General features: G+C 36.5%; 1 non-coding gene and 1 pseudogene across 1 annotated transcript; both read left to right on the top strand.

Annotated features, from left to right (window-relative positions):
* Positions 1-4,539: 4,539 nt before the first annotated feature.
* Positions 4,540-4,599, top strand: LOC121825925 (small nucleolar RNA SNORD58). Its single transcript, XR_006068288.1, has one exon. It is a non-coding gene; the product is annotated as a small nucleolar RNA SNORD58 (small nucleolar RNA).
* Positions 4,600-4,671: 72 nt separating this feature from the next.
* On the top strand, positions 4,672-5,237 carry LOC121825675 (large ribosomal subunit protein uL22 pseudogene; annotated as a pseudogene).
* Positions 5,238-14,292: the final 9,055 nt, after the last annotated feature.

Here is a 14,292-nt window from a genome sequence, read left to right as displayed (position 1 = left end):
CAACTCAGGAACTTTGCAAACCTGAAGCTCTCTGCAGTTTGTAGGCAACGTGACAAGTCCAAGTAATATCCTTTGTACAGATTGGCTGGTGAGACTTTGCTCCCTGAGCCGTTGTTTACTGTTTCTGCAAAGCTGTGGAGGGCCCTTCTAAAATCCTTCAAGAATTCACTTCCCTCAGCTTGTGAACTTTCATGAATCTCAGGAATCTCCTGAGGTGCTTCCTCCCTCTTGCAGGGACCTTATCAATACAAAGGAACCTGCTGTGCAAAAACAGTGTCCACAGCTCAAGGGAAAAAAAAAAACATGTTATGGAGTTATAGAGGAGCTCACTCTATGCCAGGCTCCTCATGCCAACATAATATAACTTCTTTTTTCATGAACCAATTAGCTTTATTGGGATTACTTACAGGATTATGGGGGAAAGTTGCTTACTGGAGTAAAATGCACTCAAAAGATAGGTGCCATCATGAAACTCTGACCCTCATGGGATATGCATATGAACACTAGATGCATGGAATACACTGCACACCTGTAAGCATATCTACAGATTAAAGGGTGACCTATCTTCGTGGCTCAGTTCAACAAAGCCTTGTCTAAACTGCATGATTTCTGTGATTTTCTTCATGGGAGTTTATAGTGAATAGTGAAGTGTAGTGAATCCTCAGATTCAGGGAATTCTTGAAGTTGTTTGGAGTGGTTTATTTCCTGTCTTAATTAGCTTCTCTTCAGGAGGGAATGCTTCAGTGTCCATGAAATGGCTAAATAATAGCACATTCTTTAGGCTTCTCCATTTTGTATTTTTGTTTGTTTGGTTGTGTTGTTTTAAGAAATGATAAGCGGTGCTGTTGCCGGGCAAAAAGGTAATGAGACACAAGCCACAATAAAAACCAGTATCAGAGCTTTATTAGGAGGAGGGGGGAACAAAAGAATCAGGCCTGGGGAAGAAGCACATGCAGAGAGCAGAGAGAGAGAAAGATAGTGAGGGAGGAGAGAACAGAGAAGAGAGAGAAGGAGTCTGTGTCTGGCTTTTTAAGGATTCCCATGCACATGCGCAGGTGGGTTTACAGAGCTGCACCATACATGCACTGATTGTGTGAACACGCTGTTGCGCAATCATACAGCAATGGATGACATAAGACGCAAGATGCAAGACCGCCCCCCTTCGCTCTGGAACTGTGCATGTGTGGCCATGCAGCTGGCGTGTTGGCAGAATCCCAAGAAGTTGTGTCTTTTGTTATTGTTTTTTTCCCAACATTTTTATTGATCATTTGGGAGTTTCACATAATGCACTCCAAACAACATTCACTTCCCAGTCTTCCCAGGTCCACCTTCCACACTCTTGTGACCACCTGCCCACCCCCCCCCCAAAAAAAAGAAAAGATAAGAAAGGAAAAAAAACACCAAATCCAATTTGTGTTGCCATACACATTGGAGCATGGTCAAATTCCCAGTGGCCAGCCACTTACAAAGAACTGATTCCTTCCCTACCCTCATCCCTGGCAACAATATGGATCATGAACATCCACATGGCCTTTGATGGTAGTATGGCATCCTATGGGGGCACATACTTCAGACATCCACACTGCCTTTGGTGGTAACACAGATGGACTTCAACATGGACTCCTGAGGGAGCACAGACTATGCGTATCCACACAGACTCTGGCCACAGCATGGCCCTTAGCTGTAGACATTTTAGACATCACAACAGTCCAGAAGCCATGAAAATCACTTTCTTCAGAGTATTCTAAAATTTTTAAAATATTTTTATTAAGGCTGGAGAGATAGATCAGTGTTTAAGAGCATTTGTTATTCTTGCAGAGGACCATGGTTCAGTTCCCAACATCCAATTGGTTATTCACAATTACCTATAGCTCCAGTTTCAGGGAGATCTGACTTCTTCTGACCTCTGCAAGTATGAGGCATGCATGTGGTGCACATGCATACAGATGGCAAAGCATTCATACATATAAAATGAAATAAATTTTAATTTTTAAAAAAATTATAAATAAATATTAAGTATACATATAAGTAAGAAACATTGTGACAGTTCCACATATACATACAACATCAACATGCAATTGTTATATCCAAATACTCTTCTTCAATTCCTGACCCCCAAGTATGTTTTTTAGTAAGGTCAGTTCTTGCTTAATCAATAGGCCTCCATTCTAACAGGGCAAATAACAGAATTATCTCTCCACAATGACATTCCAAAAACAATGCAGTGCCCTTTAAAATATAACTTTGGATGCAATTTTAAATATACTCATACAGGAGCAGATGTTCCCTATGAACCCATCAGAAAGTACAAAATATGTATATGCATGTTATTTGTTTTATTTTGTTTTGCTCAGTTCATATCTTTTTTTTGAAACTGCAGAAGAAAAGAGCTCATTGATCTTTTCCAGACCATAAATTAATAGATAGGGCAAAAAGGATTGTGGGTTAAATAACCTTGTCTCTTTTGTGGTTGTGCCTGAAATTGTTTGATTATGTTTATTAAAATTCATCTTACAAATTAAAGTAATTCAAATTTTATAGTGTTAGTGCATAGTTTTCTTAAAATAAGCATATGTATTTGTTAGTAAAGAAAATTGTCTTTAGTTAAATAAGACAATGCAAACTGGTATTATATTTAGTGATATTGACTGTGCCAATGGATTATGAGAAAAGAATCTTAAACAAAATATTCACTGTTATCTTGTTTAATTGAATATGTTGTTATTTGATTATTTCACAAATAATTGTCCCAGTTATTTTGATTATCAGTGTAGCTAGATAATCTTCAGCTTTCTTATGGCCCTACAAATTCAGATGAAGACAGTATCACAGAAATGATGCTGGAAAATATAAAAATATAAAATGTATGTCCCCTAAAATGGAAGTGTTTCCAATTGCAAATATATATTTATATTATGTATACATATATATTTATAAAATGCAAACAATTTTCTCCAGTGCTGTCATCTTTATCTCTTATCTATAACCAGAACAGTGTCTCACACATCCTTGATTCTCCTTGTGGTTTTTAATATAATCTGAATACCTGTAGGCTATTATAATAGGTTGAACAGTAAAACATAAACAAATAAGAAATTATGATTTTAGTAATAAATTTTTAATCTGCTTATGTTCAAACTAATAAAATATCTGTACCATTATTTACTATAATCTACTAAATGAATGTCTTAGCTAGGGTTTCTATTGCTGTGAAGAGACACCATAATCAAGGCAACTCTTACAAAGGAAAACATTTAATTGGGGCTGGCTTACAGTTTCAGTGGTTTAGTCCATTATCATTATGGCAGGAAGCATGGCAGACATAATGCTAGAGAAGGAGCTGAGATATCTACATCTTGTTCCACAGGCAGGAGAAGCAGACTGTGTGCTACGCTGGGTGCAGCTTGAGCATATATGAGACCTCAAGCCACCACCACCCCCACAGTAACACACTTCCTCCAACAAGACCACACCAACTCCAACAAGACCACAGCTCCTAATGGTTCCACTCCCTTTGGGCCAAACATTCACACACATTAGTCTATGGGGACCATTTCTATTCAAACCACCAAATAAATAAATTCAAAATCATCAGACATTAGTAAATTATGAAAGTCTGTACTAATCACTACTAATACATCCAACCAGCAATTCAATTTACACTGGATTGAGTATCCTAGGACCTCACTTAATGTAGACCTAGTCCTGAATAAATGGCAGTGTTCAAACAGCATGGTGAGGGATAATATATACAGCTAATCTTCTATTCTCAAACATTCTTTATCTCAGTTTCTGGGGCAAATAAGAAGAGAATTTCCACCTTTCTCACAAAAATATCATTATAATCTCTCACAATTTTGCTCTCCTTCCTAGGCACCCTTTTAGTTCATATTTCCATCACTAATTGTCTACAACACTTTTAATCTCTGTCTTCTTTCCTATCATACTGTGTGTGTATATATATATCAAACTTACTTAAAATTCTCCAATGTCTCTTCTTTGTATTTAGGATAAAATTCATTTGTATCTGTTGTCATGTGTCTTCTGACCTTTATGTCATTATCCCTTTTGTAACACTCCATTTACTCCACCCAGTCGCTGTTGTCTTCTTTCAGGTCCTAAACTATGACAAGATAATCCAGCTAATACATTTCACTCACACTGTTTTCTCTGTCTGGAATATCTTTTACTCTATTACTCTTTATGTGAAGACTTGTTTATTAAAGCTCTCAACTGAACTCATTTTCCTGGAATAGGAATTTTTTGGTAAATATATCTAAAGTGGTACCACACTCTCCATTATTACTCTGTTTCAAAGCATAGTTACTCCTTTGTGCTACTTGAAAAAAAAAGTGACACAAATTTTTAACTATGCATATCTTGTGAATCAAATTTTAAAGTCTGTCTCTCATTAGAATATAAAACTGCTTCCAAGAAATGAATAGTATCTACATTATCCACTGTAAACTTGAATCTCAGCTATTTGACAAATATACACCAGGCATAGATCAATATATGTTTAAGAATAAATAGCTCTTCCTGTAAGCGCCCTAAGGACACCTTTGGATTGATCCTCAAAACAACTATTCTCTGAGCAGCTGTTGGTAGTATTTAGCGTGTTTGAGCTTTTTGGTGATGAGGTGATTGATGGTACTGTTGTGTTCCCAAGTGACCTGTGAAGATGGTTCGCTACTCGCTTGACCCAGAAAACCCTACGAAATCATGCAAATCAAGAGGTTCAAATCTTCGGGTTCACTTTAAGAACACACATGAAACTGCCCAGGCCATCAAGGGTATGCTCATCCGAAAAGCCACCAAATATCTGAAAGATGTCACTTTAAAGAAGCAATGTGTGTCTTTCCGGCGGGATAACGGTGGAGTCGGTAGGTGCGCCCAGGCCAAACAGTGGGGCTGGACACAGGGCCAGTGGCCTAAAAAGAGTCCTGAATTTTTGCTGCACATGCTTAAGAATGCAGAGAGTAATGCTGAACTGAAGGGTCTAGATGGGGATTCTCTAGTCATTGAACACATCCAGGTGAACAAAGCACCTACGATGCGCCGAAGGACTTACAGAGCTCATGGCCGGATTAACCCGTACATGAGCTCCACCTGCCACATCGAGATGATCCTCACTGAAAAGGAACAAATTGTTCCAAAGCCAGAAAAGGAGGTTGCGCAGAGGAAGACGATATCCCAGAAGAAACAGAAGAAACAAAAACTTATGGCACGGGAATAAATTCCGCGTAAAGTAAATGCAGATAAAAGTTTAAAAAAAAATAGGTGGTAAGTCATTGTTAAATTTTTAAAAATTCTGTAATAGATGTTATTAAATTATTGACAAGAAATTGTAATTGTAAATTAGACACAACTAAAAATTTAACAGAAACCTAACTGGAAGAGCCTGGAACATAAAGTCACTCAGAGGGCTCAGAGACATTTGGGAGGATGTGTAGCTGGAGAGCTTTTCTCTCCGGGTCCCACCAAGTCCCGCCAATTTCACCAATAAGGATGGATTGTCCATAAATCACACTGGGCCTTTCAACACCATTTATTTAGTCTCAAAGTTCTTAATTGATTCCTTATAGGGGTGTTCCCAAGGGTGTATTTATAAGTGTCCTATATTTTGTCACCTTTATCCTATGAGACTAAGTTAACAATTTATATATTCAAAATATCCAAATCAAGATGACCTATGAAAGAGAAATAAAATATTGAAAATTAATTTAAAATATGTATGTAGATTTAATATCCAATATCAGGCAGAGGACTGTACACATTTAAAACTTACAATAAAAGGGAAGATTTTTACTTGATCTCTACCTTATGACTTTTGTCTTGTCATGTAATTTTCTCCAGATCCAGAAAAATCTTGAAGATAAACCTTATTCACCTTATTGTGCCTATCATGGATAATAGCATCCAAAAGAGTTAAGTAAATTATGATGAATATCATTATCTAAATCACAATTTTGAGAACAATTTACCTTTTATTGTCTTTATTTTTTTTCTCCACTGAACTTTGAACATCACTTAAAATTGACTATTCTAACGATGTTAAATAATAAACATCTCATTGATACTCCAAACACAGCAACTAATTGTCTGCAATTCAACAGGAACCAACTTCAGACAATAGAAATGTTTTCTCTGTGCTCTGTGAATTATTAATCTTGCCTTGTACTGTTGTAGTTAAGGTTTCAAATAAGATGTTCAGTACAAAACCAAAGATGCACTTGATCTTACTCAAAGTCCCGGAAAATAATATCAAAGAGAAGGAAGTACTATAGTTCTAATACCATTTATTCTCAACTTCTTTAAGTACAGCTCTGTTGTGGGGCAGAATTTAGAAGTTAAATATTATATTCTTTGTCCCATGTGAAGACCCCAGACATCCCCAAATGTGATAAATGTCAATTTAAGCAGGTAAATATTTATTATATAGTATGAAATAAACATACTATGATAATTATGCAAAATAAATAATAATATATTGTATATTATACAATTTTATTACCTATATTCTTCATCTATTTTTAAGAAACAGGTTTTAATTGAAATATCTGAGTATTCATCATGCTAGCTATACTTAGGGTAGAAATTTTTGCAAGCATGTAATATCAATGTATATGCAACCACAGAAAATAAGAGATATCAAGTTCTTAAGTGATATTATTGCACAGAAGTATATCAATCAAAAGACAAATATTAATATTAACTTTGTTTTCTTGGACTATAAGCTCCTTAAGGTCAAACTCTGTGCTTTACACTTCTCTACATTAACCAATCTAAAAAAAAAAAAAAAAAAGGATTTTTCATATATTCTAAGTACTTTGTGAATATTCATTAGTTTATTTCCACATTCCTCTTGGTAAACCACTTCATTCTAGTATGTAACTGGTCTTCCCAGAGGAAGATTAGAAGGGCTTCACTCAAATAGACTTGAAAAGGAGGGCTTTCGTACTATCCTAACACAGTAATTTAATGTCCCCCCAGTGCCAGAGAACATCATGAATTTAACAAGATGAAACCTCTTATGAAAGGCCAAACTCCTCCAAGCAGGAATTCAAACATGTCTGTTTAAAAAAAAAACATAATTCAGATGCAAATTCAAACCCCATAATTAAGATGCAAGAAACTACACAACTTAATTCATGATGCTTATGCTCATTATATTCTTGGTTAATTTTACTTCTCAGCAATATTCACTCAGATAATACTTACCAGGAACTTCTTACGTGCCAGGTACAATGCCTGGACTAAGGACAGAGGACATATATAGTTCAAAATCTATAATAATAAATAATAAATAAATAATAAAATACATAAACTCTAACCTCCAGTTCAGAAAATTAGTCTTCTGATTGAAGTGATAAAACTCATACAAATAACTATAGCACAAAATAAGAAACACTCTCAACCACATTTAATAGTAAAGTAGTAACCAAGTGAAGAAATATGAAAGATAGATGAGGTAAGGAAGCCTTCTGAAAGAAAGAGATAATTTGCATTGGAATTGATGCAATAAGTACATAGTGAATATGTCCTGAGAAAGAGCATTTCAATTCCATATCAAGTTTCACTGGAGTTTACTTCCTACTTATTGCTGCTGTAACAACTGATTTAATAGTAGTTTAAGGCAGTACAAGCTTCTTGTATTATGGTGTGCGATGTCAGAAGTCTCTACAGCTAGCACTGAACTGAAATCAAGGCAGGAACAGATTGAGATGCCTTGTGGAAGGCCCCTACTTCCTTGTCTTTTCCAGCTTCTAGAGGCCACCTAGATCTCAACATCTCGATTCTGTCATCAATACTCCTGCAGTATGGTCTCTTGCCTTCCTTTTATAATCACATTTGTGATTATCTCAGGCCCACACATAATTCAGAACAATAAAATCCAGTATAAGTTATTCAATCCAAGGTCCTTAATCACAACATCAAAGTCCCCTTTGTCACATAAGGTAAAGTGTTGACAGGTTCTGGAGACTAAGATATGTACTCTAGAGAGAAATAGAGAGTTCAGTCTACTTCAAATACTGAAGTCAATATTGTTTATTCACTTTCACATTTTAAGTCATTCACATTTATAGCCACAAATAGGTTTCTAGGACATATTTACTCTTTTAAAACCTGTAAAGGAGAGGCTATCATTGTGGTGTCATACATTTCTATTGACTACTATTCTTCTGATTCTTATAATTGCCTAACTATACAGTGTGATGGGTGAGGTGAACACAGGAAAATTATAGGACTACACTACCCATAAAAAATCTCCCTACCCATATGTCATGTACATTGCTGCCACGATTGCCTTGAAATCATCTAAGTTAAAGGGTTTTATGACATTTTTTGGAAATTTCAAACATGAGTAATGTATTCATTTATACCCCACATTCTCCATGGGTATGTCTCCCCAACTCCCACCCTATGTAACAATTAAAGAGTTTTTTATTTTAAAGTAACACTGGATTCTGTCTTTTTATAACAGTCTTCAAATTCATAAAGATTACATGATGTCAGCAACAGGGGATCATATGATGAAGTCATGTCAATTGAAGTGAACTTTAGACATGGAAAAATATACCTGATGAACTACTGAATGTATAAAAATATGTCCACAGTTCTACATTTCCATTGTGTTATTTTGAGTGAAATAATAGATACCGGGGCACAAGAAAAAGGAAAAGAATGATAACACATATGAGACACTGATTCTCATGTCTTCAGTATGGACAGTCCAAGAGATGAGCTTGAACATGGTGTGGACTGCTACAGACAGAAACTGAGAAGCTGTTTTCACAAAGGCTTCATTAGAAACTGTACAGTAAGGTGATTTCACATTGGGGTAATAATGACAATGTAGCAAGTACACTAGGGTAAAAGATAACTCTTCCCAGTTTCCCAAGAAACATGGCTGAATAAAAAAATGCAGAATGTTTCACATCAGTTTGCTTTGCTTTCTTAGCTTTGGTTTGGCAGACTGAGGCATTAGAGAAGAGGGCAAAGAAGAAGTGACTAGATGCTTAGCACTAATTTGTTAGCAGTTCAGCCCAATGGCAATTTAGATTTATGGTATGTGACAAGCTTCTTCTCAATTTGTATCCTCATGATGGTGAGACCTGAGGAAATTTGAGTGACCTTAGTAGCATCTTTCCCACAGTAGTCTTCCAACAACAAAGATCACTTAATCTAATTAGAAAGTCATATGTGGATCTATAAGAAGCTAAACCTGAGGTAATGTGACATAGAAAGTGTGTGGAACTTTCAGAATTAGTTCAATGTGCCATAAAAACATATGAAGACATAGGATGACAAAAGATTCAGCTACAGGACTAGACATACTTGAGACCCAGAAACACTAACAGGCCATCACTTCTGTAGCTAGAGTTTTTCTGGTCCTGCCTGGCCCACAGTCAGGACAAATCTTTGCCACCCACCAGTCCCACAGCCACTCAGACCCAACCAAGTAAACACAGAGACTTATATTGCTTACAAACTGTATGGCTGTGGCAGGCTTCTTGCTAACTGTTCTTGTATTTTATATTAACCCATTTCTATACATCTATACCTTGCCACGTGGCTCGTGGCTTACCGGCATCTTCACATGCTGTTTGTCATGGCGGTGGCTGGCAGTGTCTCCCTCACTCAGCCTTCCACTTCCCAGAATTCTCCTCTCCTTGTCCTGCCTACTTCCTGCCTGGCCACTGGCCAATCCGTGTTTTATTTATACAGAACGATATCCACAGCACTTCCCCTTTTCCCTGAAATTTCTTAGCCTTACTTGTTCTTTAACCAAGCTAGTGTTTCTAACAATGTGGCCCTAGCAGCACTCATCAGAGTCATCTGAAATACAGATTCATGTGCAGCTTGTCACTCCCCACCCAGCTCAGCAACAGTTTTTAGAATCTCAGTTCAGGAGGAAGTAGAGTAAATACCTGTCAGTGTGCATATTAGCAAAGTTTGCAGATAGTCTGAACATACAGAAAATGTACAAAGCATGAACTAAGACTTCTCTTTGGCCTGAGCTCCCACTTTATAGCCTATTATAAGGCAAAAGGAAGTAAGAAAGTACATATCCACACTCAGTGAATTTGAAAGAAAGTAGTCTTTGTGAGATATCTATTCCATCTCTTAGCTATAAAAATATTCATTGAAATAAATTTTATTTATTTATTTATTTTTTTACTCAAAACAGTAAAGCCCCAGTGATAGGGTCACCATTGTCAGAATGAGTTCAACCACATACAGAGTATAAAACCCTTCTATCCTTGATTTTGAATAGTAGTTTTGATGAATTCACAATTTGGTCATAGATATGATAGCACAAGTTCTTACTTGAATTACTCTTCAAATATCCTCTTTAAAGGAAGTGAGGCCATTTAATGGATGACATTGCACTAGATATGTAAAAGTGAAAAAAATCTTTCGGGGGAATTACAGGACCTGACTTTTAGTTTATAATAATCCCTGGGGAGCCATCAGTTAGAGGAGGGTTATGTAGCCTTTAACTAATAAGCGAACTATTGACTTGAGTCAGCATGATGGTTCATTTAATGAAACCTTAACACTTGAGTTTAGCTCTCAAGTTCCACAGTTAAATAGGTATCTTTAACAATAGGCAGGAGTTAGATGTAGCTATGCAATGAAAGAACTATTTTATTGGAAGGTCAAATTTCGATTTAAATGTCTTGTTTTACTATTTGGTGATCAAAGCTGCAACACTCGAGCCAAAGAGTCACAGTAATCATAAAGAGATACATTACATAAAGAGAGTAGAGGTCTTTTCTGCCCAGAGAGGATGGGAACATATAAGTGGGAACAAATATAATATGGAAAATGTACTTAACTTTAATTCTTTACTTCCATTGTTTTCCAGTTTTTATTCTTCTTTTCTTTTTCTATCCATATGTATTCAGTTTTCAGTATACTTGTATTTCACAGACAGAATGGTATATGTGATGTTCAGCTCTGGGCTTGGAGAGATGAATAATACACACTTCCTATTCTTAAGCAAGTCACCATATAGCAGTGGTGAAATACATAAAGGCAGACAATAAGGGAAATCAGAATATTGCTAAAAACAGTATCAGTAACCATTCTCCCTGACACCCCTGAACCAAAAGCACCAGAAAACTTTCTGACCTAAATCTTTTAGGTAATTGGAGAATTCTATGTGGAGTATCAGAAAGGTAAGTATACTCTATGCAGAACAGGCAGAAATGCATGGGTACAATGCATTTCTAGAAACCATAGACACTTTGGTAGTCAAACTCTGGCCAGCTAACTGATAGCAGATTTGTATAAACAGTTTCAGGAGTATTAAACAAAGGAGCCACTTACAAATATGTGGACATGAATTTCAAACAATAACAGTACTCTGGGGCAAATAATATTTGGTTATTTACTATAAGCTTTGGTGAAGAAGCTTCAGTGGGAGTTCCAACACCAAGTAAAAGAGTACAACTAAGGCTCAATGGGAGTTCCAACAATGAGTAAAAGGGTAGGTCAGCTCGGGCTTTCTCTCGACCATTGCCAGTAGTCTATTGTGGAGGTATCTTTGTGGATTTCTGGGCACTTCTCTAGCACTTTGCTTCTTCCTGTTCCCATGGGAGGTCTTCATTTATCATGGTATCTCTTTTCTTGTTCTCCCACTGTTCCTGATCCAGCTGGGACCTCCCACTCCCCTAAGCTCTCTTTACCCTGACCCTTGCCCTCCATTACCCGCCCCCCCCCATGTCCAGGTTGCTCATGTAGATCTCATCCATTTCTCCATCATTGTGTGATCCCTGTGTGTCTCTTACTTTTAATTACACCTACATGGGTGGAGTATTATTCTCAAACTTTGACTCCTGGCCACATCACTTATCTTCCACAAACTGCTTTTTTAAACACCTACATAAACTGTCTCACAGGGCTTCCAAATATTTTAGAAAAATAAAGCATGTTGAATTTGGAAGATGTTTCACCACCAACTTCAATTGAAAAACTAAACATGAATGTATTGTTTTTAAAAACTGTGTGTCAGGACCTGTTAAACAATGCAAAGACATATTGAGGGAAACTTAGTTCCCTAATGTCATGCACTAATGTAGGAGGCTTTTTATATGGCATAATATTCCTGCTTTTGTTCTCCTATAACCTTCCCAGTTTGTTGCTAACAGCTATTCAGTATCAAGTCAATCATAAGTTGGAGGCATGTTTTAATTCTGTTTTTAGGGAGCTGGGGTGCAAATAAGAGCATTTGAATCTTAGAAACCTCACAACCACTCTGGCCCAATCTGTAGTCATCCCTCACACAAGGCTTCAGATATTTCCAACTTAACAACATGCTAGCTTTAAATGTCAGCCTCTCCATCCATAAAATGAAACAGTTAACCCTAAATTCTTAGCTTCTCATTCAATTGATTTGAGCAACTCTAAATATGACCTAATATACATTTTAACATTACAATTGGTAAATAAAAGGCACACCAAGGTTCCTGAGTTGACTCATTAGCACATATATCAGACAGATATTTTGTTCTCATGTTTTTTGAATTGGTCCTCCACTCCAGAGGAAATTATCTGTTTTCAAAACTAACATCTGGAATGAACATTAAACTTAATAAAAGGAATTTGGTTTGCACAGAGAGTAGAATTAAGCAGTTAAAAGGAATTCAGTTAGTTACATGACAGATTGGGTTTTATTTTGCAACCATCCAAAAAGCCATCAAACAGTGAGAAAAACTGGAGTTTTTCTCCAGTGCTGAAGTCATCAATGCCATCCTGGATCTCTGCCAACATTTTAGGCTCAACATGGCCTGCCTTTCTATATCCCTGTTGCCCACTTCCCAGATATACTTCTAAGTAGTGTTGAATGTGCAAGGAAAATAGATCCTAGTCTTTGTTTGGTAAGTAAATTTAGAAGGAAGATTGAAATTTGGGATATTTTGCTAGGAGCAGATGCTAAGAAAAAAAATAAGCAACCATGAAATAACCACAGGGTTTTTTTTACCTGAATACTATATGTTAACAGACAAATCCCTTTCCAATCATCTCTTTCTCACACTCTTGGCAAACAAAACTCATTCATCAACATGCCCCACACACGCCAAATAATGTCATGAAAAATACATTTGACTGTGAGCATGCTGTCTAAACCCAGGCTCAAAGAATCGGCATCATAATACACTACTATGGCCAACAATGATACAGACACATACATATCATCACACTAAACACACAAAATAGAAATAGTTCCTAAGTTCTTAGTACACTTGAAGCTGTATTAAATAATTAATATGCATCATTTTAATTTTCATAATAGTTTTATGAGTTAAATACCATTGATATTCCCATTTTTTAATTAAGAAAATGAGGTTACATGTAATTTTCCCAAGGCCACACAAATAGTAAATGTCAGAACTACAATTGGGGCTGAGGTAGTGTGCTTCTAGATCACACATTCTTTCTTTCATCCTGCCTAGACAGTCTTCCTTAGTATGTTACAGTGCCTCTCTACTCATCTACAGGGCCATCAAGAAAATAGAGCATGCACACTAAGTAAACTTACTTTCTCCCCTTCACCTGAGGAAAAGCAATCAGTGTTTTACTCCTACCTTATCTTCTATGTTGTTCTCAGAAGATAATTATCCTTTCTCAAGTCTTCCCATCTTATCTTAAGACAAGAGCTATTTTGTGCTCTCTGTCCTTAAACTTGAACCCTGTTTTAACCCTTCCTGATGTCTTAATACTCTAACATAAATGTGATTTTAAAAAAATTGACCAATACCTCTCATGTATTTTATGTATTCTCTAAGGTTTCCATTATTGCCTTTTGCTTCTATTCTTGCTACTTGACACTATAAATGTTCTCACAAATGAACCTATGAACCTATAACACACAATCATTTTCCAATCTCAGATGTGCAGAACCAATAACAGTCTTTCATAGGGCTCTGCAGTAGGCATTTGTGCACACAAACACCCATTTTAGATATCCAAATGCAAACATTAGCACTCCACAGTCTGTACCACATCTCAGTTTGTATAGAGTATTTAATCAATAAGAGTCATATTGTGCCTGATTCTTCTCTCAGTGGTTGGTGAACACACTATTATAAAGCTGTGGAAGGAGTTTCTTGGCTGAATTACTTAAGAATGCCAAGTCACAAGTTGAATCCATATGTTTATACAGCTGAATATCCCCCATCTGATCACACAGCTAGGAGAGATATTGACTAGTACTCCTATCTAAAATGTATATTTGTAAGATCACTGGTGGATCTGCTCCTAAGACACACTCCCTTGTATTAT

The sequence above is a fragment of the Peromyscus maniculatus genome, chromosome X (genome assembly GCF_049852395.1).
Source record: "Peromyscus maniculatus bairdii isolate BWxNUB_F1_BW_parent chromosome X, HU_Pman_BW_mat_3.1, whole genome shotgun sequence".
In the NCBI taxonomy this organism is placed as follows: domain Eukaryota; kingdom Metazoa; phylum Chordata; class Mammalia; order Rodentia; family Cricetidae; genus Peromyscus; species Peromyscus maniculatus.
Note: the sequence above shows the minus strand (reverse complement) of the source record. Positions and strands in the feature narration are given on the sequence as shown.